We start from the raw sequence: 9,346 nt of genomic DNA, 5'->3' as shown, positions 1-9,346 counted from the left end.
AAATGAATTATGTGTCGATTGATCCAGACGAAACAATTACAGCTAAATCAACTGACGATCAACAAGGTGAGTTTTCATTTATCTTCGGATAATTTGTCTACCCCTGATGATAAGCATTTTTGCGACATCTTTTGAAACCTCAACGCTTTATCTGCGCGCGCCAATTAGTCGGCCACAGTCGATTTTCATGCCATCTGACCTCTTAGCCACCTGTAATTAAGGAATCTAATGTAAGAATTACTCAGTTATGTAATATAATAGAGGAGTGAAAGAAAGTATAATAAATATTTAAATCGTGCGTTGTGAAACATCTATTACTACTGTCTCGCAGAGCATAGACACCGACCGTTAAGCCATGTGGAATTGGTATTTTAAGGACTATTCGGTTTACTCCAAAACAAGTCTCCGATAAACGTATAAAGGCCTCTTCATATCAAGGGTATATCGTAGGACTCATGATGCCCGTGAATTATCATCCCATGATAACAATGAATCCAATTCTGCATGTAAGTAATAGGAAGATGTGGGTTTCAGATCAGAGGGCGAGACACCACTCATCACCACAAGTAATTTTTCTTCCTAATAAATGGGGGAGAATGAACACCAGCCAGAAAATAATAATGTTAAACAAGAAAATTAACTTAAATAAATTATTTGACGCCTGCGAAAAAATGTAGAATTTCTGGGATAAGCTAATGTGGAATTGCAAATTTGAAATCGAAGTTTTAAGAAATTTGGGGAATTATGAGATTTGGTGATTGGGTAGATGATACAGACTTCGACTGGTCTAATTAAAAAAAAAAATTGTCAACTTGTGACCGACTTCGATTCACTTTTGCTCTAAGCTGGTCTGCAACTTCATTGCCTCCATGGTTGAAGAAAGAGCTCTTCTGATGTCTGCTTCATCATGACTTCAAGCATATCGTGTAGCCAGCCGGCCCGGTCCCGGTTGGGTTTGGTTGTCACTCGATATCCTAGACTTGAGTCTGGGTTGAAGTAGACATCGTCATTTAAATAACTTACTCATGTTATTCTGTATGAATTACCCATGTGTATTTTGTATTTTCTTATTCTAAAATTTGTAACTTAATTGAATTTGGGAATTTTATCCAGGAATTTCAATGTAATGAGGATCAATAAAGTATTGAATTGAATTGTCACCTTATACACATGCCATCAGTGGACGCGGAGCCGTATATGACAGCTATGCTATTATAGATTGTTAATCTCATGAAACCTGCATACCCTAATATCGAACATATTTTCTAAAACATTTGAATATTGAAATTATTTGTTTACACGTTTTTATATAGACCGCTTGTAGCCGCCGATGAAATTCACGCCGGCCCTACTCAGATCGTAGATAGCTTCGTCATTCCACTAGCATCCCCATGTCAGGGTCTGACTTTTATATCGGACTTCCAAATCGTGAATACATCCGCCATTTAACCGAATAATCCGATTTACTTATCATTTCTATTTATGCCTGCCGCTCCTGATATAATCATCCTTTACTATTACAATACGTCTTATCATGATATTCAATGCAATGTAACATTTCGACGTTCAAATATAGGTCATTATATAATCACAGGGAGCCATTCTACATCTTTATCAATAATATTTTGCCAAATAGCTTGTATGTGTACACATAAACCTGTGACGTTTTGCACATCGATTTACGGTTGTCGTTTGTAAAATGACGCTGAATGGTTAACATTGTTTAGGTTTCATAATGGTAACGTTTTATAAGGCGTCAAAAAAATCAATATTATTGCACATATTGTAAAAAATACGTCGATACATCTCATAAAACACGACATGAAAAAACTGCAAATCATATAAAAATTGTAATAGATTTTGAAACTCCAGAAAATTCTAATGAAAGAAAAGAAAGATTAGAAAATATGAATGTGGATGAAATAAAATGTGAAGTTTGTAATGAATTTATAGTAAAAAGGAATTATAATAGACATCTCGAATCACAAAAACACCACCAAAATTTGAGTAATAATGTTTTAGGAAAAGATATTTTGATGATAAACCTCAAAAAGTAAAAAAACCAACTTCAAAAACTAAATCCATTTCAAATAAACCTTACATGGAAAATGTTAGAAATTATATTGATTCACTAGAAATAAAAGATACAATTGAAATTTTAGAAACATTACATAGTAAAATTGGTCCTGCAGCTATTATATTTAGATTTTTTAAAGGAACAACAATAGAAGATTATAGTACATTTAATGAAATAATTGAAAAAATACTAGATTTGATAACAGATGTTGAATATCCAAAAATTCGTATCTCTGGGAAAGTAAGTTTTATAAAGTCAGAAGAAAAAATGGATTATAATATTCAAACACACTCTGAAGAAATAATTTTAAAAACACAAATACAAGAGAAGGTAGAAAAAATATTTAATGAATTTAAACGTCATATTGAAGAAAGATATTTTGAGGGTTCTGGCTTAACATTGAATGAAATTATATATTTAGATTTAAATGTTTACAATACAAAAAGAAATAAAACATCAAAAAGTAATAAAATGTTTAAAAATGATTCAAACTTTACAACAGAAAAGGATATTAAAGCATCATCTTATATTAAATTACCATTTACAACAAAAGCAGTAATAAATGTTCAAAATGAAGATAATAAATGTTTTCTATGGTCAATTATTAGTTGCTGACATCCAACACAGGAAAATGTTTGTAGAATAACAGATTATCGGAAATACGAAACATTATATAAAATTGATCAATATCCAGTAACTATAAAAATGATTCCTAAAATAGAAAAAGTTAATAATTTAAAAATAAATGTATTTGAATTAATGCAATTACCAAAGACAAAAGGTGAAAATATTGAAGATTATACATTGGAAGCTTAATATTTAACAGAATATTATGATGATGAAAATGCTATAGATTTGTTATATTATAAAAAAGATGAAAATGAACATTATATGTGGTTAAAACAAATTGATTTATTCTTTAGAACAGAAAGTGATCATCATCGTAAAATTTATCTATGTAGAAAATGTTTATCTAAATTTATGACTGAGAATACATTATTAAAACATAAAGAATTATGTGATAATAAAGATTTTTGTAAATTAATAATGCCAACAGAAAAAGATTATAAATTGAAATTTACTGATCATAAATTTAAGAATATTGTTCCATTTGTAATTTATGGGGATTTTGAATCGTTGAATAAAGAATTAACTGATCAAGATAGAAAAGAAATATATAACAAAAAGCAATTATTAAAATCAATGGATAAAGGAAATGAATTAGATGAAGACACAACACAAGACCCACCAATTATAAATACAATTAAAAAAGTTCATCAAAGAGCTGCTGCTTATGGAATTTATATAAAATCAAATTATCCTGAATTATATGAAAGTCAATATATTTCTTTTAGAGGTGAAGATGTAGTTAATAATTTTTGTAACAAAATGATTGAATTAGAAAGTGATTTTGCAAAATTATTAAACAAGAATAAAAGAATAGTTATGACAAAAGAAGATGAAATTGATTTTAATTATGCAACTCATTGTTGTTATTGTGAAAAACGTTTTTATTCATTTGATAAAAAAGTTAGAGATCATGATCATTTAAATTCAAAATATCGTGGAGCTGCTCATGAAGATTGTAATTTACAAGCTAAAAAAGTAAATTTCGTTCCAATATTATTTCATAATTTATCAGGCTATGATACCCATCTATTTATAAAAGAATTATCAAGGAAATTGGGCACAATTAATCAAGAAATAGAAGAATATTATGCTATGAATGGTGTAAATGTAAGAAAATATGATTTTAAACTATTAGCTAAAACATCTGAAAATTATATTTCATTACAATTTGGTTGCATTAGATTTTTAGATTCTTATAGATTTCTAGCAAGTTCATTAGATAATTTATCAAAAAGTTTAGTTGATAATGATTTTGTTATAACTCGATATTATTATCCAAATGAACAAGATTTTAAATTATTGAGATATAAAGGTGCAATTCCATATTCATTTTATAAAACACACAATGATTTTAATGTAACAGAATTATTAAAAGGTCAATTTTATGATCAATTAAAAGAGGAGTATGTGAAAGACGAAGTGTTTAATAGAACATTAAATATTTGGAACCATTTTAAGATGAAAAATCATGGTGAATTAGTTGATTTATATTTAAAATCCGATGTTATGATATTGGCTGACATATTTGAAAAATTTAGAGAAGTTAATTTAAATCTTTTTAATGTTGATCCTTGTTATTGTTATTCAAGTCCTGGTTTAACCTGGCAATGTGGTTTAAAATATACAAATGTAGAATTAGATTTATTAAAAGAACCAGACATGGTTTTATTATTTGAAAAATCAATTAGAGGTGGAATTAGTGGTGTTATGGGAGATAGATATTTTAAAGCAAATGATGAATATAAATCATTATATATTGACGCCAATAATTTATATGGTTGGGCAATGATGCAACCTCAACCATATAAAAATTTTATATTAACAGAAGTTGAAAATGATGATAAAACTGATTGGGAAAGCGCAATTGCGAGTTTAAAAGATGAAGCACCAATTGGTTATTTCTTTGCAGTTGATTTAGAATATCCTGAAAATATAAAGTTTAAAACAAGAAACTTATCTTATTGCCCAGAACATTTAACCGTAGATGATAGTTATTTAAGTGAATACCAGAAGAAAATAAAACCGAAAGTTCATGTTTTTACAGAAAAATTAATACTTACTCAAAATAATAAATACAAATATAGCTGCAAAGCAGCGATAACGGGTTTTCTGCACAGTCTTAGAATCCTGTTCAACGGTGGATTTTGACGAAGCATTTGATAAGGCACAACATCAGCCATTACTAAACAGGCTATTAGGAAACAGTTTCAATGATAGGTCGCCCAAATGGCTCAGCAGTTATCTCTGAACGAAAACTTGTAGCTGAAATCAACGGAACGCCTCATCTTGGAATAAGTCGGTCAAACTAGTGGAGTCACGCAAGGTAGTATCCTAAGTTGTCTTCTGTTTATTGTCCTGACAAATGGCATACACAGTAATCCAACATATACCAGACCGAGTAAATTTCCAAATCGACCTTAACACGCTGTTCGACCAAAAAACTTAATGTTCCAACAAGAAAATCTTGTTCGAATGAAAATAATTCTGTTTGATCGAACAATACGCTTTTTGCTTGAACCAAAAATTTTCTTCATTCTGACAAAAAATGTGTTCGAATAAAAAGCTATGTTATTGTTGAAATGAAAAAAAATTTGGTTGAGCGAAAAAAATTTTTTTCGAACGAATGTTTGAATGAAAACAATTCTGTTCGATTGAACGAAATACTTAATAAGATAAAATCCCACTATTTACAGATTAAAAGAATTTAAAAACAAGAATTTATTTATTAAATCTAAAATATTTAAAAGACACGACGTTTCGATCTCACCCTAGAGATCATCGTCAGGTGTGAGAAATAGACTTAAAACAGGGGTATATATACAGAGGAGGACAGGTTAATTGAGTAAATTGGTGAGTGAGTAAATAATTAGTGTTTGGTAAGGCATGACGTAATATACTTAGAAAGAAGGGAATTATGCGGAGAAAAGCCATTATTTAAATTGGTACTAATATCTGAGTGACGAGTAATTAGGGCAGACTCAACTATGTGGCGTTTAGTGTAATTGCTCGAAGTATAAATAATTTCGGCTTTATCAAAATTAAAACGATGACCAGTGTTCCAAACGTGATTGGCTACGCCACTAGCCGGTTTTTGATTTATTATATCCTGTTTGTGTTCCGAAATTCGAGTTTTTAAATCACGACCAGTTTCTCCAAAGTAAATTCTATCACAGCCAAAACAAGGAATTTTGTAAACTCCGCAGTCCAAAGGTTTAAAAAAAAGGTTTGATAAAATTTACTTTGGAGAAACTGGTCGTGATTTAAAAAGACGTCGTGTCTTTTAAATATTTTAGATTTAATAAATAAATTCTTGTTTTTAAATTCTTTTAATCTGTAAATAGTGGGATTTTATCTTATTATCCGTTCACCACGTTTGAGTGTGGTTATCGTTCTGAAATACTTAATACTTTCGGTTCGGAGAAAAAACTTTTTTCAATATACTTGTTCGAACGAAAAACTTAATGTTCTGACAAGAAAATTCTGTTCAAATTAAAACCATTCTGCTCAATTGAATGATTGTTCGAACGAAAAACCTTTCGTTTGGACAAAAAAAAGTTTGTTCAACTTTGTTCTAACGATTTTTTCAAATTGGTTCAATTGTATAGAATATTATTGGTTCGAACGAAATAAATTTTGTTCCGACGAACGAATTTTCAAGCGAAAGGACTTTTGAACGAAAAAAAAAGATATTTCTGGTGCTCTGCAGTAACTTAAAGCCAGACGTAGGTTGTTCTTGTGACACGATGCGATCCTCGCGTTGCATCGCAAGTTTCGATGCAAGTCGCTTGCAATACGATTGTGTGCGACTAGTTTCTGCCAGTCGCAAGAGCGCGTCGGTTGGTTGTGACAGTCGTGTCGCGTCGCAGAAAGTAGAACACGTACGACTCCATGTGACTGGCGTTGCTGAAAGATGAGGACTGAGTTTCAAGTCGTCAAAACGTCACGATATGTCGACATATTCATGTCGAATTGATGCGATATATCGACATAAATATGGCGACTTGTCGAGTTGGAACGCAACAACTCGCGGCCCTTTATCGCTTCCGTAGATCTTTCATTAAGTAGGATCACTTGAATGATCGCTTTAATATCACTTTTAAAAAAAAGGAATCTGCCAAAATGACCTTAATATTCGACACTATATCTCCGGAAGCGATAAGGGGCCTCGAGATGACGCGTTCCAACTCGACAAGTCGCCATATTATTGTCGACTTGACGCGATATATCGCGTCAAGTCGACATGAATATGTCGATATATCGTGACGTTTTGACGACATATTTCGTTTTCTCAACCATTTTCCTCGCGACAAGTCGACATATTCATGACGACTTGAAACTCAGTCGTCATATTACTGGCGTCCTCATCTTACATTTAGACATGTCTTCAAATGACGGCTTGTCCCGTGGAAAATGAGGAAATAAGCGAAATTTGTCGTGAAAACGTCACGATTTGTAGACATATTCATGTGGACTTGACACGATATATCGCAATATATCGACATAAATATGGCGACTTGTCGAGTTTGAACGCGACAACTCGAGGCCCTTTATCGCTTCCGTACTATATCAGATTAATCGACTTCAAAATAGGCGAAAGCATAAATCTTTATTACGTTATTAATTGGCCTAATTATTCAAAAGCTAATAATATAGGCGACAAAACCAAAAAAATTAATTGTCGCGGGCGATAAAACCAAAATAATCAATTGTCGCTGGCGATAAAACCAAAATATTGAATTGTCGCGGGCGACAAAACCAAAAAAATGAATTGTCGCGGGCGATAAAACCAAAGTAATGAATTGTCACGGGCGACAAAACCAAAATATTCAATTGTCGCGGGCAACAAAACCAAACTAATGAATTGTCGCGGGCGACAAAACCAAAATATTCAATTGTCGCGGGCGACAAAACCAAACTAATGAATTGTCGCGGGCGATAAAACCAAAATAATGAATTGTCGCAGGCGATAAAACCAAAATATTGAAGTGTCGCAGGCGATAAAACCGCGACAAAAAGAAAAAAAAATTGTCGCAGGCGATAAAACCAAAATAATGAATTGTCGCGGGCGATAAGACCAAAATATAGAATTGTCGTGGGCGACGAATCCAAAAAATGAATTGTCGCGGGCGATAAAACCAAAATCTTGAATTGTCGCTATTTTCGCGTGCGACAAAACCAAAATAATGAATTGTCGCGGGCGATAAAACCAAAATAATGAATTGTCGCGGGCGATAAAACCAAACTATTGAATTGTCGTGGGCGACAAAACCAAAATATTGTTTTGTCGCGAGTGATAAAACCAAACTAATGAATTGTCGCGGGCGATAAAACCAAAATAATGAATTGTCGCGGGCGATAAAACCAAAATATTGAATTGTCGCGGGCGACAAAACCAAAATATTGTTTTGTCGCGGGTGACAAAACCAAATTAATGAATTGTCGCGGGCGATAAAACCAAAATAATGAATTGTCGCGGGCGATAAAACCAAAATAATGAATTGTCGCGGGCGACAAAACCAAAATTATTGATTTGTCGCGTTATTTTAGTTTTGTCGTTTTGTCATAATGTCGCCCTCATTTGCATATACGTGTTTTTTTTACGCATGGCCCTTATCAGCCACCATACTAAAGCCTTAAGGTCGCGTACTCGATAAACACTTCAAGCGACACAGCGAACGATCTCCTTTCTCCCACAGCGAACGCTTAACCTAGTAGAAGCTACTAGCCTATGTAGGCCTAACATCCGGACAGATTGGTCGTAGGCCTATTGGATAACAACCCACCTAAATATCGTAAGTTTTGTTTTGAAGTTCAATCCAATGAGTCCGTTAATAAACGCAACAATTGTACTGTGTTTGTTTGACACAACGCCGATCGTGAAATCGATCGCAAAAATCGGTGCTCGTAAATGCGTTCCTACGATCGATCGCAAAAATCGGATGCTCGTAAAAACGCCTCTTTATTAATTTACTAAACCGTTTCCACAAACGCGTTGATTTACCAAATCGAATTCACTAAACCGTGTGCCGTAAACGTGAAACATAAATCGATTTACAAAGATTCAGTTTCGTAAAAGCGCCTCTGAGCTCAGGTGGCGCAGAATTGGACAGGCGACCAGTCTACCTTTAGTTAGACTTTTCTGACCGCGAATGCAGGTAGGCTGGTAGGCATCCTCGCTTGCCAGGGGTCCAGTATTACTCCCGAACTCGCTTCCACCAGCCCCCTGGCCTCACGAAGCGTGATTTCATTACTGGCGCTGTTGCGCATGACGTCATAATTCGATTTGCGAAATACTTCCTTGTTCGGTAAAACGTTCGCTGATTGGTCCATTTAACGGGAAAACCAACAGAAGTCTACTGTCGGTTTGTTACAAGCGCTGTGATTGGTACGACCGGATTCTGGTCGGCTAGTAACGACTCCAACGACTCGTGAGGTCATGGGGTTCGGGGAACAGCTTTAGCGTAGTGGGTTCGAATCCCTTGACGGGTGAAGATGGCTGGTAGACAGAATAGCACCATGTTTACATATTGTACATTCTTTGCAAATAAATATATTGAATTGAATTGGACAGGCGACCAGTCTACCGGCGTGTGTCGCACATGGAGTAACGAAACTTCGTGCTACATTCAAGTCAATAGA

Source organism: Tubulanus polymorphus, chromosome 10 (assembly GCF_964204645.1).
Source record: "Tubulanus polymorphus chromosome 10, tnTubPoly1.2, whole genome shotgun sequence".
Taxonomy (NCBI): domain Eukaryota; kingdom Metazoa; phylum Nemertea; class Palaeonemertea; order Tubulaniformes; family Tubulanidae; genus Tubulanus; species Tubulanus polymorphus.
This window is presented reverse-complemented; position numbering follows the sequence as displayed.